This window comes from Carya illinoinensis, chromosome 11 (assembly GCF_018687715.1).
Source record: "Carya illinoinensis cultivar Pawnee chromosome 11, C.illinoinensisPawnee_v1, whole genome shotgun sequence".
Lineage (NCBI taxonomy): Eukaryota > Viridiplantae > Streptophyta > Magnoliopsida > Fagales > Juglandaceae > Carya > Carya illinoinensis.
This window is the reverse complement of record NC_056762.1, coordinates 18,494,443-18,513,104: the sequence shown is the minus strand read 5'-3', so window position 1 is coordinate 18,513,104 and position 18,662 is coordinate 18,494,443. Positions and strand designations below refer to the sequence as shown.

The 18,662-nt window shown below is 52.8% G+C and overlaps 61 non-coding genes across 61 annotated transcripts; all 61 read right to left on the bottom strand.

The window, feature by feature from the left end:
• Positions 1-95: 95 nt before the first annotated feature.
• LOC122283341 lies at positions 96-214 on the bottom strand. The gene has a single exon (XR_006230815.1). It is a non-coding gene; the product is annotated as a 5S ribosomal RNA (ribosomal RNA).
• A 189-nt stretch (positions 215-403) lies between these two features.
• LOC122283330 lies at positions 404-522 on the bottom strand. The gene has a single exon (XR_006230804.1). It is a non-coding gene; the product is annotated as a 5S ribosomal RNA (ribosomal RNA).
• A 189-nt stretch (positions 523-711) lies between these two features.
• LOC122287830 lies at positions 712-830 on the bottom strand. Its single transcript, XR_006235115.1, has one exon. It is a non-coding gene; the product is annotated as a 5S ribosomal RNA (ribosomal RNA).
• A 189-nt stretch (positions 831-1,019) lies between these two features.
• On the bottom strand, positions 1,020-1,138 carry LOC122283318. The gene has a single exon (XR_006230792.1). It is a non-coding gene; the product is annotated as a 5S ribosomal RNA (ribosomal RNA).
• Positions 1,139-1,327: 189 nt separating this feature from the next.
• Positions 1,328-1,446, bottom strand: LOC122283307. The gene has a single exon (XR_006230781.1). It is a non-coding gene; the product is annotated as a 5S ribosomal RNA (ribosomal RNA).
• Positions 1,447-1,635: 189 nt separating this feature from the next.
• On the bottom strand, positions 1,636-1,754 carry LOC122283296. The gene has a single exon (XR_006230770.1). It is a non-coding gene; the product is annotated as a 5S ribosomal RNA (ribosomal RNA).
• Positions 1,755-1,943: 189 nt separating this feature from the next.
• Positions 1,944-2,062, bottom strand: LOC122287829. Its single transcript, XR_006235114.1, has one exon. It is a non-coding gene; the product is annotated as a 5S ribosomal RNA (ribosomal RNA).
• Positions 2,063-2,251: 189 nt separating this feature from the next.
• Positions 2,252-2,370, bottom strand: LOC122283285. The gene has a single exon (XR_006230759.1). It is a non-coding gene; the product is annotated as a 5S ribosomal RNA (ribosomal RNA).
• Positions 2,371-2,559: 189 nt separating this feature from the next.
• LOC122283274 lies at positions 2,560-2,678 on the bottom strand. The gene has a single exon (XR_006230748.1). It is a non-coding gene; the product is annotated as a 5S ribosomal RNA (ribosomal RNA).
• Positions 2,679-2,867: 189 nt separating this feature from the next.
• Positions 2,868-2,986, bottom strand: LOC122283262. The gene has a single exon (XR_006230737.1). It is a non-coding gene; the product is annotated as a 5S ribosomal RNA (ribosomal RNA).
• A 178-nt stretch (positions 2,987-3,164) lies between these two features.
• Positions 3,165-3,283, bottom strand: LOC122288699. Its single transcript, XR_006235952.1, has one exon. It is a non-coding gene; the product is annotated as a 5S ribosomal RNA (ribosomal RNA).
• A 189-nt stretch (positions 3,284-3,472) lies between these two features.
• LOC122283251 lies at positions 3,473-3,591 on the bottom strand. Its single transcript, XR_006230726.1, has one exon. It is a non-coding gene; the product is annotated as a 5S ribosomal RNA (ribosomal RNA).
• A 189-nt stretch (positions 3,592-3,780) lies between these two features.
• Positions 3,781-3,899, bottom strand: LOC122288731. Its single transcript, XR_006235983.1, has one exon. It is a non-coding gene; the product is annotated as a 5S ribosomal RNA (ribosomal RNA).
• A 189-nt stretch (positions 3,900-4,088) lies between these two features.
• LOC122283239 lies at positions 4,089-4,207 on the bottom strand. Its single transcript, XR_006230715.1, has one exon. It is a non-coding gene; the product is annotated as a 5S ribosomal RNA (ribosomal RNA).
• Positions 4,208-4,385: 178 nt separating this feature from the next.
• LOC122283062 lies at positions 4,386-4,504 on the bottom strand. The gene has a single exon (XR_006230547.1). It is a non-coding gene; the product is annotated as a 5S ribosomal RNA (ribosomal RNA).
• Positions 4,505-4,693: 189 nt separating this feature from the next.
• LOC122283228 lies at positions 4,694-4,812 on the bottom strand. The gene has a single exon (XR_006230704.1). It is a non-coding gene; the product is annotated as a 5S ribosomal RNA (ribosomal RNA).
• Positions 4,813-5,001: 189 nt separating this feature from the next.
• Positions 5,002-5,120, bottom strand: LOC122283216. The gene has a single exon (XR_006230693.1). It is a non-coding gene; the product is annotated as a 5S ribosomal RNA (ribosomal RNA).
• Positions 5,121-5,309: 189 nt separating this feature from the next.
• Positions 5,310-5,428, bottom strand: LOC122283203. The gene has a single exon (XR_006230681.1). It is a non-coding gene; the product is annotated as a 5S ribosomal RNA (ribosomal RNA).
• A 178-nt stretch (positions 5,429-5,606) lies between these two features.
• LOC122283192 lies at positions 5,607-5,725 on the bottom strand. The gene has a single exon (XR_006230670.1). It is a non-coding gene; the product is annotated as a 5S ribosomal RNA (ribosomal RNA).
• Positions 5,726-5,914: 189 nt separating this feature from the next.
• Positions 5,915-6,033, bottom strand: LOC122283180. The gene has a single exon (XR_006230659.1). It is a non-coding gene; the product is annotated as a 5S ribosomal RNA (ribosomal RNA).
• Positions 6,034-6,222: 189 nt separating this feature from the next.
• LOC122283168 lies at positions 6,223-6,341 on the bottom strand. The gene has a single exon (XR_006230648.1). It is a non-coding gene; the product is annotated as a 5S ribosomal RNA (ribosomal RNA).
• A 189-nt stretch (positions 6,342-6,530) lies between these two features.
• LOC122283157 lies at positions 6,531-6,649 on the bottom strand. Its single transcript, XR_006230637.1, has one exon. It is a non-coding gene; the product is annotated as a 5S ribosomal RNA (ribosomal RNA).
• A 178-nt stretch (positions 6,650-6,827) lies between these two features.
• LOC122283145 lies at positions 6,828-6,946 on the bottom strand. Its single transcript, XR_006230626.1, has one exon. It is a non-coding gene; the product is annotated as a 5S ribosomal RNA (ribosomal RNA).
• Positions 6,947-7,135: 189 nt separating this feature from the next.
• LOC122287330 lies at positions 7,136-7,254 on the bottom strand. The gene has a single exon (XR_006234628.1). It is a non-coding gene; the product is annotated as a 5S ribosomal RNA (ribosomal RNA).
• Positions 7,255-7,443: 189 nt separating this feature from the next.
• Positions 7,444-7,562, bottom strand: LOC122283134. Its single transcript, XR_006230615.1, has one exon. It is a non-coding gene; the product is annotated as a 5S ribosomal RNA (ribosomal RNA).
• A 189-nt stretch (positions 7,563-7,751) lies between these two features.
• LOC122287475 lies at positions 7,752-7,870 on the bottom strand. Its single transcript, XR_006234768.1, has one exon. It is a non-coding gene; the product is annotated as a 5S ribosomal RNA (ribosomal RNA).
• A 189-nt stretch (positions 7,871-8,059) lies between these two features.
• Positions 8,060-8,178, bottom strand: LOC122283122. The gene has a single exon (XR_006230604.1). It is a non-coding gene; the product is annotated as a 5S ribosomal RNA (ribosomal RNA).
• Positions 8,179-8,367: 189 nt separating this feature from the next.
• LOC122283111 lies at positions 8,368-8,486 on the bottom strand. The gene has a single exon (XR_006230593.1). It is a non-coding gene; the product is annotated as a 5S ribosomal RNA (ribosomal RNA).
• A 189-nt stretch (positions 8,487-8,675) lies between these two features.
• Positions 8,676-8,794, bottom strand: LOC122287328. The gene has a single exon (XR_006234626.1). It is a non-coding gene; the product is annotated as a 5S ribosomal RNA (ribosomal RNA).
• Positions 8,795-8,983: 189 nt separating this feature from the next.
• On the bottom strand, positions 8,984-9,102 carry LOC122283099. The gene has a single exon (XR_006230582.1). It is a non-coding gene; the product is annotated as a 5S ribosomal RNA (ribosomal RNA).
• A 189-nt stretch (positions 9,103-9,291) lies between these two features.
• LOC122287474 lies at positions 9,292-9,410 on the bottom strand. The gene has a single exon (XR_006234767.1). It is a non-coding gene; the product is annotated as a 5S ribosomal RNA (ribosomal RNA).
• A 189-nt stretch (positions 9,411-9,599) lies between these two features.
• Positions 9,600-9,718, bottom strand: LOC122283086. Its single transcript, XR_006230570.1, has one exon. It is a non-coding gene; the product is annotated as a 5S ribosomal RNA (ribosomal RNA).
• A 189-nt stretch (positions 9,719-9,907) lies between these two features.
• Positions 9,908-10,026, bottom strand: LOC122283075. The gene has a single exon (XR_006230559.1). It is a non-coding gene; the product is annotated as a 5S ribosomal RNA (ribosomal RNA).
• A 189-nt stretch (positions 10,027-10,215) lies between these two features.
• Positions 10,216-10,334, bottom strand: LOC122283063. The gene has a single exon (XR_006230548.1). It is a non-coding gene; the product is annotated as a 5S ribosomal RNA (ribosomal RNA).
• A 178-nt stretch (positions 10,335-10,512) lies between these two features.
• LOC122287828 lies at positions 10,513-10,631 on the bottom strand. The gene has a single exon (XR_006235113.1). It is a non-coding gene; the product is annotated as a 5S ribosomal RNA (ribosomal RNA).
• A 189-nt stretch (positions 10,632-10,820) lies between these two features.
• LOC122283052 lies at positions 10,821-10,939 on the bottom strand. The gene has a single exon (XR_006230537.1). It is a non-coding gene; the product is annotated as a 5S ribosomal RNA (ribosomal RNA).
• Positions 10,940-11,129: 190 nt separating this feature from the next.
• LOC122283041 lies at positions 11,130-11,248 on the bottom strand. The gene has a single exon (XR_006230526.1). It is a non-coding gene; the product is annotated as a 5S ribosomal RNA (ribosomal RNA).
• Positions 11,249-11,437: 189 nt separating this feature from the next.
• LOC122288771 lies at positions 11,438-11,556 on the bottom strand. The gene has a single exon (XR_006236023.1). It is a non-coding gene; the product is annotated as a 5S ribosomal RNA (ribosomal RNA).
• Positions 11,557-11,734: 178 nt separating this feature from the next.
• On the bottom strand, positions 11,735-11,853 carry LOC122288760. Its single transcript, XR_006236012.1, has one exon. It is a non-coding gene; the product is annotated as a 5S ribosomal RNA (ribosomal RNA).
• Positions 11,854-12,042: 189 nt separating this feature from the next.
• On the bottom strand, positions 12,043-12,161 carry LOC122288749. The gene has a single exon (XR_006236001.1). It is a non-coding gene; the product is annotated as a 5S ribosomal RNA (ribosomal RNA).
• A 189-nt stretch (positions 12,162-12,350) lies between these two features.
• LOC122287473 lies at positions 12,351-12,469 on the bottom strand. Its single transcript, XR_006234766.1, has one exon. It is a non-coding gene; the product is annotated as a 5S ribosomal RNA (ribosomal RNA).
• A 189-nt stretch (positions 12,470-12,658) lies between these two features.
• LOC122288738 lies at positions 12,659-12,777 on the bottom strand. Its single transcript, XR_006235990.1, has one exon. It is a non-coding gene; the product is annotated as a 5S ribosomal RNA (ribosomal RNA).
• A 189-nt stretch (positions 12,778-12,966) lies between these two features.
• LOC122288727 lies at positions 12,967-13,085 on the bottom strand. The gene has a single exon (XR_006235979.1). It is a non-coding gene; the product is annotated as a 5S ribosomal RNA (ribosomal RNA).
• A 189-nt stretch (positions 13,086-13,274) lies between these two features.
• On the bottom strand, positions 13,275-13,393 carry LOC122288715. The gene has a single exon (XR_006235967.1). It is a non-coding gene; the product is annotated as a 5S ribosomal RNA (ribosomal RNA).
• A 178-nt stretch (positions 13,394-13,571) lies between these two features.
• On the bottom strand, positions 13,572-13,690 carry LOC122287827. The gene has a single exon (XR_006235112.1). It is a non-coding gene; the product is annotated as a 5S ribosomal RNA (ribosomal RNA).
• A 189-nt stretch (positions 13,691-13,879) lies between these two features.
• LOC122288704 lies at positions 13,880-13,998 on the bottom strand. Its single transcript, XR_006235956.1, has one exon. It is a non-coding gene; the product is annotated as a 5S ribosomal RNA (ribosomal RNA).
• Positions 13,999-14,187: 189 nt separating this feature from the next.
• Positions 14,188-14,306, bottom strand: LOC122288692. The gene has a single exon (XR_006235944.1). It is a non-coding gene; the product is annotated as a 5S ribosomal RNA (ribosomal RNA).
• A 189-nt stretch (positions 14,307-14,495) lies between these two features.
• On the bottom strand, positions 14,496-14,614 carry LOC122288680. The gene has a single exon (XR_006235933.1). It is a non-coding gene; the product is annotated as a 5S ribosomal RNA (ribosomal RNA).
• Positions 14,615-14,792: 178 nt separating this feature from the next.
• Positions 14,793-14,911, bottom strand: LOC122287826. Its single transcript, XR_006235111.1, has one exon. It is a non-coding gene; the product is annotated as a 5S ribosomal RNA (ribosomal RNA).
• Positions 14,912-15,100: 189 nt separating this feature from the next.
• Positions 15,101-15,219, bottom strand: LOC122288669. The gene has a single exon (XR_006235922.1). It is a non-coding gene; the product is annotated as a 5S ribosomal RNA (ribosomal RNA).
• Positions 15,220-15,408: 189 nt separating this feature from the next.
• LOC122288658 lies at positions 15,409-15,527 on the bottom strand. The gene has a single exon (XR_006235911.1). It is a non-coding gene; the product is annotated as a 5S ribosomal RNA (ribosomal RNA).
• A 189-nt stretch (positions 15,528-15,716) lies between these two features.
• On the bottom strand, positions 15,717-15,835 carry LOC122288646. Its single transcript, XR_006235900.1, has one exon. It is a non-coding gene; the product is annotated as a 5S ribosomal RNA (ribosomal RNA).
• Positions 15,836-16,013: 178 nt separating this feature from the next.
• Positions 16,014-16,132, bottom strand: LOC122288698. The gene has a single exon (XR_006235951.1). It is a non-coding gene; the product is annotated as a 5S ribosomal RNA (ribosomal RNA).
• A 189-nt stretch (positions 16,133-16,321) lies between these two features.
• On the bottom strand, positions 16,322-16,440 carry LOC122288634. Its single transcript, XR_006235889.1, has one exon. It is a non-coding gene; the product is annotated as a 5S ribosomal RNA (ribosomal RNA).
• A 189-nt stretch (positions 16,441-16,629) lies between these two features.
• On the bottom strand, positions 16,630-16,748 carry LOC122288622. The gene has a single exon (XR_006235878.1). It is a non-coding gene; the product is annotated as a 5S ribosomal RNA (ribosomal RNA).
• A 189-nt stretch (positions 16,749-16,937) lies between these two features.
• LOC122288611 lies at positions 16,938-17,056 on the bottom strand. Its single transcript, XR_006235867.1, has one exon. It is a non-coding gene; the product is annotated as a 5S ribosomal RNA (ribosomal RNA).
• A 178-nt stretch (positions 17,057-17,234) lies between these two features.
• LOC122288598 lies at positions 17,235-17,353 on the bottom strand. Its single transcript, XR_006235855.1, has one exon. It is a non-coding gene; the product is annotated as a 5S ribosomal RNA (ribosomal RNA).
• A 189-nt stretch (positions 17,354-17,542) lies between these two features.
• Positions 17,543-17,661, bottom strand: LOC122288587. The gene has a single exon (XR_006235844.1). It is a non-coding gene; the product is annotated as a 5S ribosomal RNA (ribosomal RNA).
• A 189-nt stretch (positions 17,662-17,850) lies between these two features.
• LOC122288576 lies at positions 17,851-17,969 on the bottom strand. The gene has a single exon (XR_006235833.1). It is a non-coding gene; the product is annotated as a 5S ribosomal RNA (ribosomal RNA).
• Positions 17,970-18,147: 178 nt separating this feature from the next.
• On the bottom strand, positions 18,148-18,266 carry LOC122288565. The gene has a single exon (XR_006235822.1). It is a non-coding gene; the product is annotated as a 5S ribosomal RNA (ribosomal RNA).
• Positions 18,267-18,455: 189 nt separating this feature from the next.
• Positions 18,456-18,574, bottom strand: LOC122288554. Its single transcript, XR_006235811.1, has one exon. It is a non-coding gene; the product is annotated as a 5S ribosomal RNA (ribosomal RNA).
• Positions 18,575-18,662: the final 88 nt, after the last annotated feature.

The following is an 18,662-nucleotide window of genomic DNA, read 5'->3' as shown; positions in this document are numbered from 1 at the left end:
GCTACGCGATGGGGTCGGTGCGATTTTCCTAAGAATCCATTGCCCGGTTGTCGTTCCGGTCCATCCGACCGGAGATGCGGTAAAAATAAAAAGGGGGGGTGCAACACGAGGACTTCCCAGGAGGTCACCCATCCTAGTACTACTCTCGCCCAAGCACGCTTAACTGCGGAGTTCTGATGGGATCCGGTGCATTAGTGCTGGTATGATCGCACCCATCATGCTACCAGCGAAAAACTAATATAATCCTATTACGACCTAGCCGCACCCTGCCTATCTCATGCCAACCGGCGATCTGACCGATACCCATTGCTACGCGATGGGGTCGGTGCGATTTTCCTAAAAATCCATTCCCTGGTTCTCGTTCCGGTCCATCCGACCAGAGATGCGGTAAAAATTAAAAGGGGGGGTGCAACACGAGGACTTCCCAGGAGGTCACCCATCCTAGTACTACTCTCGCCCAAGCACGCTTAACTGCGGAGTTCTGATGGGATCCGGTGCATTAGTGCTGGTATGATCGCACCCATCATGCTACCAGCGAAAAACTAATATAATCCTATTACGACCTAGCCGCACCCTGCCTATCTCATGCCAACCGGCGATCTGACCGATACCCATAGCTACGCGATGGGGTCGGTGCGATTTTCCTAAAAATCCATTCCCTGGTTCTCGTTCCGGTCCATCCGACCGGAGATGCGGTAAAAATAAAAAGGGGGGGTGCAACACGAGGACTTCCCAGGAGGTCACCCATCCTAGTACTACTCTCGCCCAAGCACGCTTAACTGCGGAGTTCTGATGGGATCCGGTGCATTAGTGCTGGTAGGATCGCACCCATCATGCTACCAGCGAAAAACTAATATAATCCTATTACGACCTAGCCGCACCATGCCTATCCCATGCCAACCGGCGATCTGATCGATACCCATTGCTACGCGATGGGGTCGGTGCGATTTTCCTAAGAATCCATTACCCGGTACTCGTTCCGGTCCATCCGACCGGAGATGCGGTAAAAATAAAAAGGGGGGGTGCAACACGAGGACTTCCCAGGAGGTCACCCATCCTAGTACTACTCTCGCCCAAGCACGCTTAACTGCGGAGTTCTGATGGGATCCGGTGCATTAGTGCTGGTATGATCGCACCCATCATGCTACCAGCGAAAAACTAATATAATCCTATTACGGCCTAGCCGCACCATGCCTATCCCATGCCAACCGGCGATCTGATCGATACCCATTGCTACGCGATGGGGTCGGTGCGATTTTCCTAAGAATCCATTGCCCGGTTGTCGTTCCGGTCCATCCGACCGGAGATGCGGTAAAAATAAAAAGGGGGGGTGCAACACGAGGACTTCCCAGGAGGTCACCCATCCTAGTACTACTCTCGCCCAAGCACGCTTAACTGCGGAGTTCTGATGGGATCCGGTGCATTAGTGCTGGTATGATCGCACCCATCATGCTACCAGCGAAAAACTAATATAATCCTATTACGACCTAGCCGCACCCTGCCTATCTCATGCCAACCGGCGATCTGACCGATACCCATTGCTACGCGATGGGGTCGGTGCGATTTTCCTAAAAATCCATTCCCTGGTTCTCGTTCCGGTCCATCCGACCAGAGATGCGGTAAAAATTAAAAGGGGGGGTGCAACACGAGGACTTCCCAGGAGGTCACCCATCCTAGTACTACTCTCGCCCAAGCACGCTTAACTGCGGAGTTCTGATGGGATCCGGTGCATTAGTGCTGGTATGATCGCACCCATCATGCTACCAGCGAAAAACTAATATAATCCTATTACGACCTAGCCGCACCCTGCCTATCTCATGCCAACCGGCGATCTGACCGATACCCATAGCTACGCGATGGGGTCGGTGCGATTTTCCTAAAAATCCATTCCCTGGTTCTCGTTCCGGTCCATCCGACCGGAGATGCGGTAAAAATAAAAAGGGGGGGTGCAACACGAGGACTTCCCAGGAGGTCACCCATCCTAGTACTACTCTCGCCCAAGCACGCTTAACTGCGGAGTTCTGATGGGATCCGGTGCATTAGTGCTGGTAGGATCGCACCCATCATGCTACCAGCGAAAAACTAATATAATCCTATTACGACCTAGCCGCACCATGCCTATCCCATGCCAACCGGCGATCTGATCGATACCCATTGCTACGCGATGGGGTCGGTGCGATTTTCCTAAGAATCCATTACCCGGTACTCGTTCCGGTCCATCCGACCGGAGATGCGGTAAAAATAAAAACGGGGGGTGCAACACGAGGACTTCCCAGGAGGTCACCCATCCTAGTACTACTCTCGCCCAAGCACGCTTAACTGCGGAGTTCTGATGGGATCCGGTGCATTAGTGCTGGTATGATCGCACCCATCATGCTACCAGCGAAAAACTAATATAATCCTATTACGACCTAGCCGCACCCTGCCTATCCCATGCCAACCGGCGATCTGATCGATACCCATTGCTACGCGATGGGGTCGGTGCGATTTTCCTAAGAATCCATTGCCCGGTTGTCGTTCCGGTCCATCCGACCGGAGATGCGGTAAAAATAAAAAGGGGGGGTGCAACACGAGGACTTCCCAGGAGGTCACCCATCCTAGTACTACTCTCGCCCAAGCACGCTTAACTGCGGAGTTCTGATGGGATCCGGTGCATTAGTGCTGGTATGATCGCACCCATCATGCTACCAGCGAAAAACTAATATAATCCTATTACGACCTAGCCGCACCCTGCCTATCTCATGCCAACCGGCGATCTGACCGATACCCATTGCTACGCGATGGGGTCGGTGCGATTTTCCTAAAAATCCATTCCCTGGTTCTCGTTCCGGTCCATCCGACCAGAGATGCGGTAAAAATTAAAAGGGGGGGTGCAACACGAGGACTTCCCAGGAGGTCACCCATCCTAGTACTACTCTCGCCCAAGCACGCTTAACTGCGGAGTTCTGATGGGATCCGGTGCATTAGTGCTGGTATGATCGCACCCATCATGCTACCAGCGAAAAACTAATATAATCCTATTACGACCTAGCCGCACCCTGCCTATCCCATGCCAACTGGCGATTTGATTGATAGCGATGGGGTCGGTGCGATTTTCCTAAGAATCCATTGCCCGGTTGTCGTTCCGGTCCATCCGACCGGAGATGCGGTAAAAATAAAAAGGGGGGGTGCAACACGAGGACTTCCCAGGAGGTCACCCATCCTAGTACTACTCTCGCCGAAGCACGCTTAACTGCGGAGTTCTGATGGGATCCGGTGCATTAGTGCTGGTATGATCGCACCCATCATGCTACCAGCGAAAAACTAATATAATCCTATTACGACCTAGCCGCACCATGCCTATCCCATGCCAACCGGCGATCTGATCGATACCCATTGCTACGCGATGGGGTCGGTGCGATTTTCCTAAGAATCCATTGCCCGGTTGTTGTTCCGGTCCATCCGACCGGAGATGCGGTAAAAATAAAAAGGGGGGGTGCAACACGAGGACTTCCCAGGAGGTCACCCATCCTAGTACTACTCTCGCCCAAGCACGCTTAACTGCGGAGTTCTGATGGGATCCGGTGCATTAGTGCTGGTATGATCGCACCCATCATGCTACCAGCGAAAAACTAATATAATCCTATTACGGCCTAGCCGCACCATGCCTATCCCATGCCAACCGGCGATCTGATCGATACCCATTGCTACGCGATGGGGTCGGTGCGATTTTCCTAAGAATCCATTGCCCGGTTGTCGTTCCGGTCCATCCGACCGGAGATGCGGTAAAAATAAAAAGGGGGGGTGCAACACGAGGACTTCCCAGGAGGTCACCCATCCTAGTTCTACTCTCGCCCAAGCACGCTTAACTGCGGAGTTCTGATGGGATCCGGTGCATTAGTGCTGGTATGATCGCACCCATCATGCTACCAGCGAAAAACTAATATAATCCTATTACGACCTAGCCGCACCCTGCCTATCTCATGCCAACCGGCGATCTGACCGATACCCATTGCTACGCGATGGGGTCGGTGCGATTTTCCTAAAAATCCATTCCCTGGTTCTCGTTCCGGTCCATCCGACCAGAGATGCGGTAAAAATTAAAAGGGGGGGTGCAACACGAGGACTTCCCAGGAGGTCACCCATCCTAGTACTACTCTCGCCCAAGCACGCTTAACTGCGGAGTTCTGATGGGATCCGGTGCATTAGTGCTGGTATGATCGCACCCATCATGCTACCAGCGAAAAACTAATATAATCCTATTACGACCTAGCCGCACCCTGCCTATCCCATGCCAACTGGCGATCTGATTGATAGCGATGGGGTCGGTGCGATTTTCCTAAGAATCCATTGCCCGGTTGTCGTTCCGGTCCATCCGACCGGAGATGCGGTAAAAATAAAAAGGGGGGGTGCAACACGAGGACGTCCCAGGAGGTCACCCATCCTAGTACTACTCTCGCCCAAGCACGCTTAACTGCGGAGTTCTTATGGGATCCGGTGCATTAGTGCTGGTATGATCGCACCCATCATGCTACCAGCGAAAAACTAATATAATCCTATTACGACCTAGCCGCACCATGCCTATCCCATGCCAACCGGCGATCTGATCGATACCCATTGCTACGCGATGGGGTCGGTGCGATTTTCCTAAGAATCCATTGCCCGGTTGTCGTTCCGGTCCATCCGACCGGAGATGCGGTAAAAATAAAAAGGGGGGGTGCAACACGAGGACTTCCCAGGAGGTCACCCATCCTAGTACTACTCTCGCCCAAGCACGCTTAACTGCGGAGTTCTGATGGGATCCGGTGCATTAGTGCTGGTATGATCGCACCCATCATGCTACCAGCGAAAAACTAATATAATCCTATTACGACCTAGCCGCACCCTGCCTATCCCATGCCAACCGGCGATCTGATCGATACCCATTGCTACGCGATGGGGTCGGTGCGATTTTCCTAAGAATCCATTGCCCGGTTGTCGTTCCGGTCCATCCGACCGGAGATGCGGTAAAAATAAAAAGGGGGGGTGCAACACGAGGACTTCCCAGGAGGTCACCCATCCTAGTACTACTCTCGCCCAAGCACGCTTAACTGCGGAGTTCTGATGGGATCCGGTGCATTAGTGCTGGTATGATCGCACCCATCATGCTACCAGCGAAAAACTAATATAATCCTATTACGACCTAGCCGCACCCTGCCTATCTCATGCCAACCGGCGATCTGACCGATACCCATTGCTACGCGATGGGGTCGGTGCGATTTTCCTAAAAATCCATTCCCTGGTTCTCGTTCCGGTCCATCCGACCAGAGATGCGGTAAAAATTAAAAGGGGGGGTGCAACACGAGGACTTCCCAGGAGGTCACCCATCCTAGTACTACTCTCGCCCAAGCACGCTTAACTGCGGAGTTCTGATGGGATCCGGTGCATTAGTGCTGGTATGATCGCACCCATCATGCTACCAGCGAAAAACTAATATAATCCTATTACGACCTAGCCGCACCCTGCCTATCCCATGCCAACTGGCGATCTGATTGATAGCGATGGGGTCGGTGCGATTTTCCTAAGAATCCATTGCCCGGTTGTCGTTCCGGTCCATCCGACCGGAGATGCGGTAAAAATAAAAAGGGGGGGTGCAACACGAGGACTTCCCAGGAGGTCACCCATCCTAGTACTACTCTCGCCCAAGCACGCTTAACTGCGGAGTTCTGATGGGATCCGGTGCATTAGTGCTGGTATGATCGCACCCATCATGCTACCAGCGAAAAACTAATATAATCCTATTACGACCTAGCCGCACCATGCCTATCCCATGCCAACCGGCGATCTGATCGATACCCATTGCTACGCGATGGGGTCGGTGCGATTTTCCTAAGAATCCATTGCCCGGTTGTCGTTCCGGTCCATCCGACCGGAGATGCGGTAAAAATAAAAAGGGGGGGTGCAACACGAGGACTTCCCAGGAGGTCACCCATCCTAGTACTACTCTCGCCCAAGCACGCTTAACTGCGGAGTTCTGATGGGATCCGGTGCATTAGTGCTGGTATGATCGCACCCATCATGCTACCAGCGAAAAACTAATGTAATCCTATTACGACCTAGCCGCACCCTGCCTATCCCATGCCAACCGGCGATCTGATCGATACCCATTGCTACGCGATGGGGTCGGTGCGATTTTCCTAAGAATCCATTACCCGGTACTCGTTCCGGTCCATCCGACCGGAGATGCGGTAAAAATAAAAACGGGGGGTGCAACACGAGGACTTCCCAGGAGGTCACCCATCCTAGTACTACTCTCGCCCAAGCACGCTTAACTGCGGAGTTCTGATGGGATCCGGTGCATTAGTGCTGGTATGATCGCACCCATCATGCTACCAGCGAAAAACTAATATAATCCTATTACGACCTAGCCGCACCCTGCCTATCTCATGCCAACCGGCGATCTGACCGATACCCATTGCTACGCGATGGGGTCGGTGCGATTTTCCTAAAAATCCATTCCCTGGTTCTCGTTCCGGTCCATCCGACCAGAGATGCGGTAAAAATTAAAAGGGGGGGTGCAACACGAGGACTTCCCAGGAGGTCACCCATCCTAGTACTACTCTCGCCCAAGCACGCTTAACTGCGGAGTTCTGATGGGATCCGGTGCATTAGTGCTGGTATGATCGCACCCATCATGCTACCAGCGAAAAACTAATATAATCCTATTACGACCTAGCCGCACCCTGCCTATCCCATGCCAACTGGCGATCTGATTGATAGCGATGGGGTCGGTGCGATTTTCCTAAGAATCCATTGCCCGGTTGTCGTTCCGGTCCATCCGACCGGAGATGCGGTAAAAATAAAAAGGGGGGGTGCAACACGAGGACTTCCCAGGAGGTCACCCATCCTAGTACTACTCTCGCCCAAGCACGCTTAACTGCGGAGTTCTGATGGGATCCGGTGCATTAGTGCTGGTATGATCGCACCCATCATGCTACCAGCGAAAAACTAATATAATCCTATTACGACCTAGCCGCACCATGCCTATCCCATGCCAACCGGCGATCTGATCGATACCCATTGCTACGCGATGGGGTCGGTGCGATTTTCCTAAGAATCCATTGCCCGGTTGTCGTTCCGGTCCATCCGACCGGAGATGCGGTAAAAATAAAAAGGGCGGGTGCAACACGAGGACTTCCCAGGAGGTCACCCATCCTAGTACTACTCTCGCCCAAGCACGCTTAACTGCGGAGTTCTGATGGGATCCGGTGCATTAGTGCTGGTATGATCGCACCCATCATGCTACCAGCGAAAAACTAATATAATCCTATTACGACCTAGCCGCACCCTGCCTATCCCATGCCAACCGGCGATCTGATCGATACCCATTGCTACGCGATGGGGTCGGTGCGATTTTCCTAAGAATCCATTACCCGGTACTCGTTCCGGTCCATCCGACCGGAGATGCGGTAAAAATAAAAACGGGGGGTGCAACACGAGGACTTCCCAGGAGGTCACCCATCCTAGTACTACTCTCGCCCAAGCACGCTTAACTGCGGAGTTCTGATGGGATCCGGTGCATTAGTGCTGGTATGATCGCACCCATCATGCTACCAGCGAAAAACTAATATAATCCTATTACGACCTAGCCGCACCCTGCCTATCTCATGCCAACCGGCGATCTGACCGATACCCATTGCTACGCGATGGGGTCGGTGCGATTTTCCTAAAAATCCATTCCCTGGTTCTCGTTCCGGTCCATCCGACCAGAGATGCGGTAAAAATTAAAAGGGGGGGTGCAACACGAGGACTTCCCAGGAGGTCACCCATCCTAGTACTACTCTCGCCCAAGCACGCTTTACTGCGGAGTTCTGATGGGATCCGGTGCATTAGTGCTGGTATGATCGCACCCATCATGCTACCAGCGAAAAACTAATATAATCCTATTACGACCTAGCCGCACCATGCCTATCCCATGCCAACCGGCGATCTCATCGATACCCATTGCTACGCGATGGGGTCGGTGCGATTTTCCTAAGAATCCATTGCCCGGTTGTCGTTCCGGTCCATCCGACCGGAGATGCGGTAAAAATAAAAAGGGGGGGTGCAACACGAGGACTTCCCAGGAGGTCACCCATCCTAGTACTACTCTCGCCCAAGCACGCTTAACTGCGGAGTTCTGATGGGATCCGGTGCATTAGTGCTGGTATGATCGCACCCATCATGCTACCAGCGAAAAACTAATATAATCCTATTACGACCTAGCCGCACCCTGCCTATCCCATGCCAACCGGCGATCTGATCGATACCCATTGCTACGCGATGGGGTCGGTGCGATTTTCCTAAGAATCCATTACCCGGTACTCGTTCCGGTCCATCCGACCGGAGATGCGGTAAAAATAAAAACGGGGGGTGCAACACGAGGACTTCCCAGGAGGTCACCCATCCTAGTACTACTCTCGCCCAAGCACGCTTAACTGCGGAGTTCTGATGGGATCCGGTGCATTAGTGCTGGTATGATCGCACCCATCATGCTACCAGCGAAAAACTAATATAATCCTATTACGACCTAGCCGCACCATGCCTATCCCATGCCAACCGGCGATCTGATCGATACCCATTGCTACGCGATGGGGTCGGTGCGATTTTCCTAAGAATCCATTGCCCGGTTGTCGTTCCGGTCCATCCGACCGGAGATGCGGTAAAAATAAAAAGGGCGGGTGCAACACGAGGACTTCCCAGGAGGTCACCCATCCTAGTACTACTCTCGCCCAAGCACGCTTAACTGCGGAGTTCTGATGGGATCCGGTGCATTAGTGCTGGTATGATCGCACCCATCATGCTACCAGCGAAAAACTAATATAATCCTATTACGACCTAGCCGCACCCTGCCTATCCCATGCCAACCGGCGATCTGATCGATACCCATTGCTACGCGATGGGGTCGGTGCGATTTTCCTAAGAATCCATTACCCGGTACTCGTTCCGGTCCATCCGACCGGAGATGCGGTAAAAATAAAAACGGGGGGTGCAACACGAGGACTTCCCAGGAGGTCACCCATCCTAGTACTACTCTCGCCCAAGCACGCTTAACTGCGGAGTTCTGATGGGATCCGGTGCATTAGTGCTGGTATGATCGCACCCATCATGCTACCAGCGAAAAACTAATATAATCCTATTACGACCTAGCCGCACCCTGCCTATCTCATGCCAACCGGCGATCTGACCGATACCCATTGCTACGCGATGGGGTCGGTGCGATTTTCCTAAAAATCCATTCCCTGGTTCTCGTTCCGGTCCATCCGACCAGAGATGCGGTAAAAATTAAAAGGGGGGGTGCAACACGAGGACTTCCCAGGAGGTCACCCATCCTAGTACTACTCTCGCCCAAGCACGCTTTACTGCGGAGTTCTGATGGGATCCGGTGCATTAGTGCTGGTATGATCGCACCCATCATGCTACCAGCGAAAAACTAATATAATCCTATTACGACCTAGCCGCACCATGCCTATCCCATGCCAACCGGCGATCTCATCGATACCCATTGCTACGCGATGGGGTCGGTGCGATTTTCCTAAGAATCCATTGCCCGGTTGTCGTTCCGGTCCATCCGACCGGAGATGCGGTAAAAATAAAAAGGGGGGGTGCAACACGAGGACTTCCCAGGAGGTCACCCATCCTAGTACTACTCTCGCCCAAGCACGCTTAACTGCGGAGTTCTGATGGGATCCGGTGCATTAGTGCTGGTATGATCGCACCCATCATGCTACCAGCGAAAAACTAATATAATCCTATTACGACCTAGCCGCACCCTGCCTATCCCATGCCAACCGGCGATCTGATCGATACCCATTGCTACGCGATGGGGTCGGTGCGATTTTCCTAAGAATCCATTACCCGGTACTCGTTCCGGTCCATCCGACCGGAGATGCGGTAAAAATAAAAACGGGGGGTGCAACACGAGGACTTCCCAGGAGGTCACCCATCCTAGTACTACTCTCGCCCAAGCACGCTTAACTGCGGAGTTCTGATGGGATCCGGTGCATTAGTGCTGGTATGATCGCACCCATCATGCTACCAGCGAAAAACTAATATAATCCTATTACGACCTAGCCGCACCCTGCCTATCCCATGCCAACCGGCGATCTGATCGATACCCATTGCTACGCGATGGGGTCGGTGCGATTTTCCTAAGAATCCATTACCCGGTACTCGTTCCGGTCCATCCGACCGGAGATGCGGTAAAAATAAAAACGGGGGGTGCAACACGAGGACTTCCCAGGAGGTCACCCATCCTAGTACTACTCTCGCCCAAGCACGCTTAACTGCGGAGTTCTGATGGGATCCGGTGCATTAGTGCTGGTATGATCGCACCCATCATGCTACCAGCGAAAAACTAATATAATCCTATTACGACCTAGCCGCACCCTGCCTATCCCATGCCAACTGGCGATCTGATTGATAGCGATGGGGTCGGTGCGATTTTCCTAAGAATCCATTGCCCGGTTGTCGTTCCGGTCCATCCGACCGGAGATGCGGTAAAAATAAAAAGGGGGGGTGCAACACGAGGACTTCCCAGGAGGTCACCCATCCTAGTACTACTCTCGCCCAAGCACGCTTAACTGCGGAGTTCTGATGGGATCCGGTGCATTAGTGCTGGTAGGATCGCACCCATCATGCTACCAGCGAAAAACTAATATAATCCTATTACGACCTAGCCGCACCATGCCTATCCCATGCCAACCGGCGATCTGATCGATACCCATTGCTACGCGATGGGGTCGGTGCGATTTTCCTAAGAATCCATTGCCCGGTTGTCGTTCCGGTCCATCCGACCGGAGATGCGGTAAAAATAAAAAGGAGGGGTGCAACACGAGGACTTCCCAGGAGGTCACCCATCCTAGTACTACTCTCGCCCAAGCACGCTTAACTGCGGAGTTCTGATGGGATCCGGTGCATTAGTGCTGGTATGATCGCACCCATCATGCTACCAGCGAAAAACTAATATAATCCTATTACGACCTAGCCGCACCCTGCCTATCCCATGCCAACCGGCGATCTGATCGATACCCATTGCTACGCGATGGGGTCGGTGCGATTTTCCTAAGAATCCATTGCCCGGTTGTCGTTCCGGTCCATCCGACCGGAGATGCGGTAAAAATAAAAAGGGGGGGGTGCAACACGAGGACTTCCCAGGAGGTCACCCATCCTAGTACTACTCTCGCCCAAGCACGCTTAACTGCGGAGTTCTGATGGGATCCGGTGCATTAGTGCTGGTATGATCGCACCCATCATGCTACCAGCGAAAAACTAATATAATCCTATTACGACCTAGCCGCACCCTGCCTATCCCATGCCAACCGGCGATCTGATCGATACCCATTGCTACGCGATGGGGTCGGTGCGATTTTCCTAAGAATCCATTACCCGGTACTCGTTCCGGTCCATCCGACCGGAGATGCGGTAAAAATAAAAACGGGGGGTGCAACACGAGGACTTCCCAGGAGGTCACCCATCCTAGTACTACTCTCGCCCAAGCACGCTTAACTGCGGAGTTCTGATGGGATCCGGTGCATTAGTGCTGGTATGATCGCACCCATCATGCTACCAGCGAAAAACTAATATAATCCTATTACGACCTAGCCGCACCCTGCCTATCCCATGCCAACTGGCGATCTGATTGATAGCGATGGGGTCGGTGCGATTTTCCTAAGAATCCATTGCCCGGTTGTCGTTCCGGTCCATCCGACCGGAGATGCGGTAAAAATAAAAAGGGGGGGTGCAACACGAGGACTTCCCAGGAGGTCACCCATCCTAGTACTACTCTCGCCCAAGCACGCTTAACTGCGGAGTTCTGATGGGATCCGGTGCATTAGTGCTGGTATGATCGCACCCATCATGCTACCAGCGAAAAACTAATATAATCCTATTACGACCTAGCCGCACCCTGCCTATCCCATGCCAACCGGCGATCTGATCGATACCCATTGCTACGCGATGGGGTCGGTGCGATTTTCCTAAGAATCCATTACCCGGTACTCGTTCCGGTCCATCCGACCGGAGATGCGGTAAAAATAAAAACGGGGGGTGCAACACGAGGACTTCCCAGGAGGTCACCCATCCTAGTACTACTCTCGCCCAAGCACGCTTAACTGCGGAGTTCTGATGGGATCCGGTGCATTAGTGCTGGTATGATCGCACCCATCATGCTACCAGCGAAAAACTAATATAATCCTATTACGACCTAGCCGCACCCTGCCTATCTCATGCCAACCGGCGATCTGACCGATACCCATTGCTACGCGATGGGGTCGGTGCGATTTTCCTAAAAATCCATTCCCTGGTTCTCGTTCCGGTCCATCCGACCAGAGATGCGGTAAAAATTAAAAGGGGGGGTGCAACACGAGGACTTCCCAGGAGGTCACCCATCCTAGTACTACTCTCGCCCAAGCACGCTTTACTGCGGAGTTCTGATGGGATCCGGTGCATTAGTGCTGGTATGATCGCACCCATCATGCTACCAGCGAAAAACTAATATAATCCTATTACGACCTAGCCGCACCATGCCTATCCCATGCCAACCGGCGATCTCATCGATACCCATTGCTACGCGATGGGGTCGGTGCGATTTTCCTAAGAATCCATTGCCCGGTTGTCGTTCCGGTCCATCCGACCGGAGATGCGGTAAAAATAAAAAGGGGGGGTGCAACACGAGGACTTCCCAGGAGGTCACCCATCCTAGTACTACTCTCGCCCAAGCACGCTTAACTGCGGAGTTCTGATGGGATCCGGTGCATTAGTGCTGGTATGATCGCACCCATCATGCTACCAGCGAAAAACTAATATAATCCTATTACGACCTAGCCGCACCCTGCCTATCCCATGCCAACCGGCGATCTGATCGATACCCATTGCTACGCGATGGGGTCGGTGCGATTTTCCTAAGAATCCATTACCCGGTACTCGTTCCGGTCCATCCGACCGGAGATGCGGTAAAAATAAAAACGGGGGGTGCAACACGAGGACTTCCCAGGAGGTCACCCATCCTAGTACTACTCTCGCCCAAGCACGCTTAACTGCGGAGTTCTGATGGGATCCGGTGCATTAGTGCTGGTATGATCGCACCCATCATGCTACCAGCGAAAAACTAATATAATCCTATTACGACCTAGCCGCACCCTGCCTATCCCATGCCAACCGGCGATCTGATCGATACCCATTGCTACGCGATGGGGTCGGTGCGATTTTCCTAAGAATCCATTACCCGGTACTCGTTCCGGTCCATCCGACCGGAGATGCGGTAAAAATAAAAACGGGGGGTGCAACACGAGGACTTCCCAGGAGGTCACCCATCCTAGTACTACTCTCGCCCAAGCACGCTTAACTGCGGAGTTCTGATGGGATCCGGTGCATTAGTGCTGGTATGATCGCACCCATCATGCTACCAGCGAAAAACTAATATAATCCTATTACGACCTAGCCGCACCCTGCCTATCCCATGCCAACTGGCGATCTGATTGATAGCGATGGGGTCGGTGCGATTTTCCTAAGAATCCATTGCCCGGTTGTCGTTCCGGTCCATCCGACCGGAGATGCGGTAAAAATAAAAAGGGGGGGTGCAACACGAGGACTTCCCAGGAGGTCACCCATCCTAGTACTACTCTCGCCCAAGCACGCTTAACTGCGGAGTTCTGATGGGATCCGGTGCATTAGTGCTGGTAGGATCGCACCCATCATGCTACCAGCGAAAAACTAATATAATCCTATTACGACCTAGCCGCACCATGCCTATCCCATGCCAACCGGCGATCTGATCGATACCCATTGCTACGCGATGGGGTCGGTGCGATTTTCCTAAGAATCCATTGCCCGGTTGTCGTTCCGGTCCATCCGACCGGAGATGCGGTAAAAATAAAAAGGAGGGGTGCAACACGAGGACTTCCCAGGAGGTCACCCATCCTAGTACTACTCTCGCCCAAGCACGCTTAACTGCGGAGTTCTGATGGGATCCGGTGCATTAGTGCTGGTATGATCGCACCCATCATGCTACCAGCGAAAAACTAATATAATCCTATTACGACCTAGCCGCACCCTGCCTATCCCATGCCAACCGGCGATCTGATCGATACCCATTGCTACGCGATGGGGTCGGTGCGATTTTCCTAAGAATCCATTGCCCGGTTGTCGTTCCGGTCCATCCGACCGGAGATGCGGTAAAAATAAAAAGGGGGGGTGCAACACGAGGACTTCCCAGGAGGTCACCCATCCTAGTACTACTCTCGCCCAAGCACGCTTAACTGCGGAGTTCTGATGGGATCCGGTGCATTAGTGCTGGTATGATCGCACCCATCATGCTACCAGCGAAAAACTAATATAATCCTATTACGACCTAGCCGCACCCTGCCTATCCCATGCCAACCGGCGATCTGATCGATACCCATTGCTACGCGATGGGGTCGGTGCGATTTTCCTAAGAATCCATTACCCGGTACTCGTTCCGGTCCATCCGACCGGAGATGCGGTAAAAATAAAAACGGGGGGTGCAACACGAGGACTTCCCAGGAGGTCACCCATCCTAGTACTACTCTCGCCCAAGCACGCTTAACTGCGGAGTTCTGATGGGATCCGGTGCATTAGTGCTGGTATGATCGCACCCATCATGCTACCAGCGAAAAACTAATATAATCCTATTACGACCTAGCCGCACCCTGCCTATCCCATGCCAACTGGCGATCTGATTGATAGCGATGGGGTCGGTGCGATTTTCCTAAGAATCCATTGCCCGGTTGTCGTTCCGGTCCATCCGACCGGAGATGCGGTAAAAATAAAAAGGGGGGGTGCAACACGAGGACTTCCCAGGAGGTCACCCATCCTAGTACTACTCTCGCCCAAGCACGCTTAACTGCGGAGTTCTGATGGGATCCGGTGCATTAGTGCTGGTAGGATCGCACCCATCATGCTACCAGCGAAAAACTAATATAATCCTATTACGACCTAGCCGCACCATGCCTATCCCATGCCAACCGGCGATCTGATCGATACCCATTGCTACGCGATGGGGTCGGTGCGATTTTCCTAAGAATCCATTGCCCGGTTGTCGTTCCGGTCCATCCGACCGGAGATGCGGTAAAAATAAAAAGGAGGGGTGCAACACGAGGACTTCCCAGGAGGTCACCCATCCTAGTACTACTCTCGCCCAAGCACGCTTAACTGCGGAGTTCTGATGGGATCCGGTGCATTAGTGCTGGTATGATCGCACCCATCATGCTACCAGCGAAAAACTAATATAATCCTATTACGACCTAGCCGCACCCTGCCTATCCCATGCCAACCGGCGATCTGATCGATACCCATTGCTACGCGATGGGGTCGGTGCGATTTTCCTAAGAATCCATTGCCCGGTTGTCGTTCCGGTCCATCCGACCGGAGATGCGGTAAAAATAAAAAGGGGGGGTGCAACACGAGGACTTCCCAGGAGGTCACCCATCCTAGTACTACTCTCGCCCAAGCACGCTTAACTGCGGAGTTCTGATGGGATCCGGTGCATTAGTGCTGGTATGATCGCACCCATCATGCTACCAGCGAAAAACTAATATAATCCTATTACGACCTAGCCGCACCCTGCCTATCTCATGCCAACCGGCGATCTGACCGATACCCATTGCTACGCGATGGGGTCGGTGCGATTTTCCTAAAAATCCATTCCCTGGTTCTCGTTCCGGTCCATCCGACCAGAGATGCGGTAAAAATTAAAAGGGGGGGTGCAACACGAGGACTTCCCAGGAGGTCACCCATCCTAGTACTACTCTCGCCCAAGCACGCTTAACTGCGGAGTTCTGATGGGATCCGGTGCATTAGTGCTGGTATGATCGCACCCATCATGCTACCAGCGAAAAACTAATATAATCCTATTACGACCTAGCCGCACCCTGCCTATCCCATGCCAACTGGCGATCTGATTGATAGCGATGGGGTCGGTGCGATTTTCCTAAGAATCCATTGCCCGGTTGTCGTTCCGGTCCATCCGACCGGAGATGCGGTAAAAATAAAAAGGGGGGGTGCAACACGAGGACTTCCCAGGAGGTCACCCATCCTAGTACTACTCTCGCCGAAGCACGCTTAACTGCGGAGTTCTGATGGGATCCGGTGCATTAGTGCTGGTATGATCGCACCCATCATGCTACCAGCGAAAAACTAATATAATCCTATTACGACCTAGCCGCACCATGCCTATCCCATGCCAACCGGCGATCTGATCGATACCCATTGCTACGCGATGGGGTCGGTGCGATTTTCCTAAGAATCCATTGCCCGGTTGTTGTTCCGGTCCATCCGACCGGAGATGCGGTAAAAATAAAAAGGGGGGGTGCAACACGAGGACTTCCCAGGAGGTCACCCATCCTAGTACTACTCTCGCCCAAGCACGCTTAACTGCGGAGTTCTGATGGGATCCGGTGCATTAGTGCTGGTATGATCGCACCCATCATGCTACCAGCGAAAAACTAATATAATCCTATTACGGCCTAGCCGCACCATGCCTATCCCATGCCAACCGGCGATCTGATCGATACCCATTGCTACGCGATGGGGTCGGTGCGATTTTCCTAAGAATCCATTGCCCGGTTGTCGTTCCGGTCCATCCGACCGGAGATGCGGTAAAAATAAAAAGGGGGGGTGCAACACGAGGACTTCCCAGGAGGTCACCCATCCTAGTACTACTCTCGCCCAAGCACGCTTAACTGCGGAGTTCTGATGGGATCCGGTGCATTAGTGCTGGTATGATCGCACCCATCATGCTACCAGCGAAAAACTAATATAATCCTATTACGACCTAGCCGCACCCTGCCTATCTCATGCCAACCGGCGATCTGACCGATACCCATTGCTACGCGATGGGGTCGGTGCGATTTTCCTAAAAATCCATTCCCTGGTTCTCGTTCCGGTCCATCCGACCAGAGATGCGGTAAAAATTAAAAGGGGGGGTGCAACACGAGGACTTCCCAGGAGGTCACCCATCCTAGTACTACTCTCGCCCAAGCACGCTTAACTGCGGAGTTCTGATGGGATCCGGTGCATTAGTGCTGGTATGATCGCACCCATCATGCTACCAGCGAAAAACTAATATAATCCTATTACGACCTAGCCGCACCCTGCCTATCCCATGCCAACTGGCGATCTGATTGATAGCGATGGGGTCGGTGCGATTTTCCTAAGAATCCATTGCCCGGTTGTCGTTCCGGTCCATCCGACCGGAGATGCGGTAAAAATAAAAAGGGGGGGTGCAACACGAGGACTTCCCAGGAGGTCACCCATCCTAGTACTACTCTCGCCCAAGCACGCTTAACTGCGGAGTTCTGATGGGATCCGGTGCATTAGTGCTGGTATGATCGCACCCATCATGCTACCAGCGAAAAACTAATATAATCCTATTACGACCTAGCCGCACCATGCCTATCCCATGCCAACCGGCGATCTGATCGATACCCATTGCTACGCGATGGGGTCGGTGCGATTTTCCTAAGAATCCATTGCCCGGTTGTCGTTCCGGTCCATCCGACCGGAGATGCGGTAAAAATAAAAAGGGGGGGTGCAACACGAGGACTTCCCAGGAGGTCACCCATCCTAGTACTACTCTCGCCCAAGCACGCTTAACTGCGGAGTTCTGATGGGATCCGGTGCATTAGTGCTGGTATGATCGCACCCATCATGCTACCAGCGAAAAACTAATATAATCCTATTACGACCTAGCCGCACCCTGCCTATCCCATGCCAACCGGCGATCTGATCGATACCCATTGCTACGCGATGGGGTCGGTGCGATTTTCCTAAGAATCCATTGCCCGGTACTCGTTCCGGTCCATCCGACCGGAGATGCGGTAAAAATAAAAACGGGGGGTGCAACACGAGGACTTCCCAGGAGGTCACCCATCCTAGTACTACTCTCGCCCAAGCACGCTTAACTGCGGAGTTCTGATGGGATCCGGTGCATTAGTGCTGGTATGATCGCACCCATCATGCTACCAGCGAAAAACTAATATAATCCTATTACGACCTAGCCGCACCCTGCCTATCCCATGCCAACTGGCGATCTGATTGATAGCGATGGGGTCGGTGCGATTTTCCTAAGAATCCATTGCCCGGTTGTCGTTCCGGTCCATCCGACCGGAGATGCGGTAAAAATAAAAAGGGGGGGTGCAACACGAGGACTTCCCAGGAGGTCACCCATCCTAGTACTACTCTCGCCCAAGCACGCTTAACTGCGGAGTTCTGATGGGATCCGGTGCATTAGTGCTGGTATGATCGCACCCATCATGCTACCAGCGAAAAACTAATATAATCCTATTACGACCTAGCCGCACCATGCCTATCCCATGCCAACCGGCGATCTGATCGATACCCATTGCTACGCGATGGGGTCGGTGCGATTTTCCTAAGAATCCATTGCCCGGTTGTCGTTCCGGTCCATCCGACCGGAGATGCGGTAAAAATAAAAAGGAGGGGTGCAACACGAGGACTTCCCAGGAGGTCACCCATCCTAGTACTACTCTCGCCCAAGCACGCTTAACTGCGGAGTTCTGATGGGATCCGGTGCATTAGTGCTGGTATGATCGCACCCATCATGCTACCAGCGAAAAACTAATATAATCCTATTACGACCTAGCCGCACCATGCCTATCCCATGCCAACCGGCGATCTGATCGATA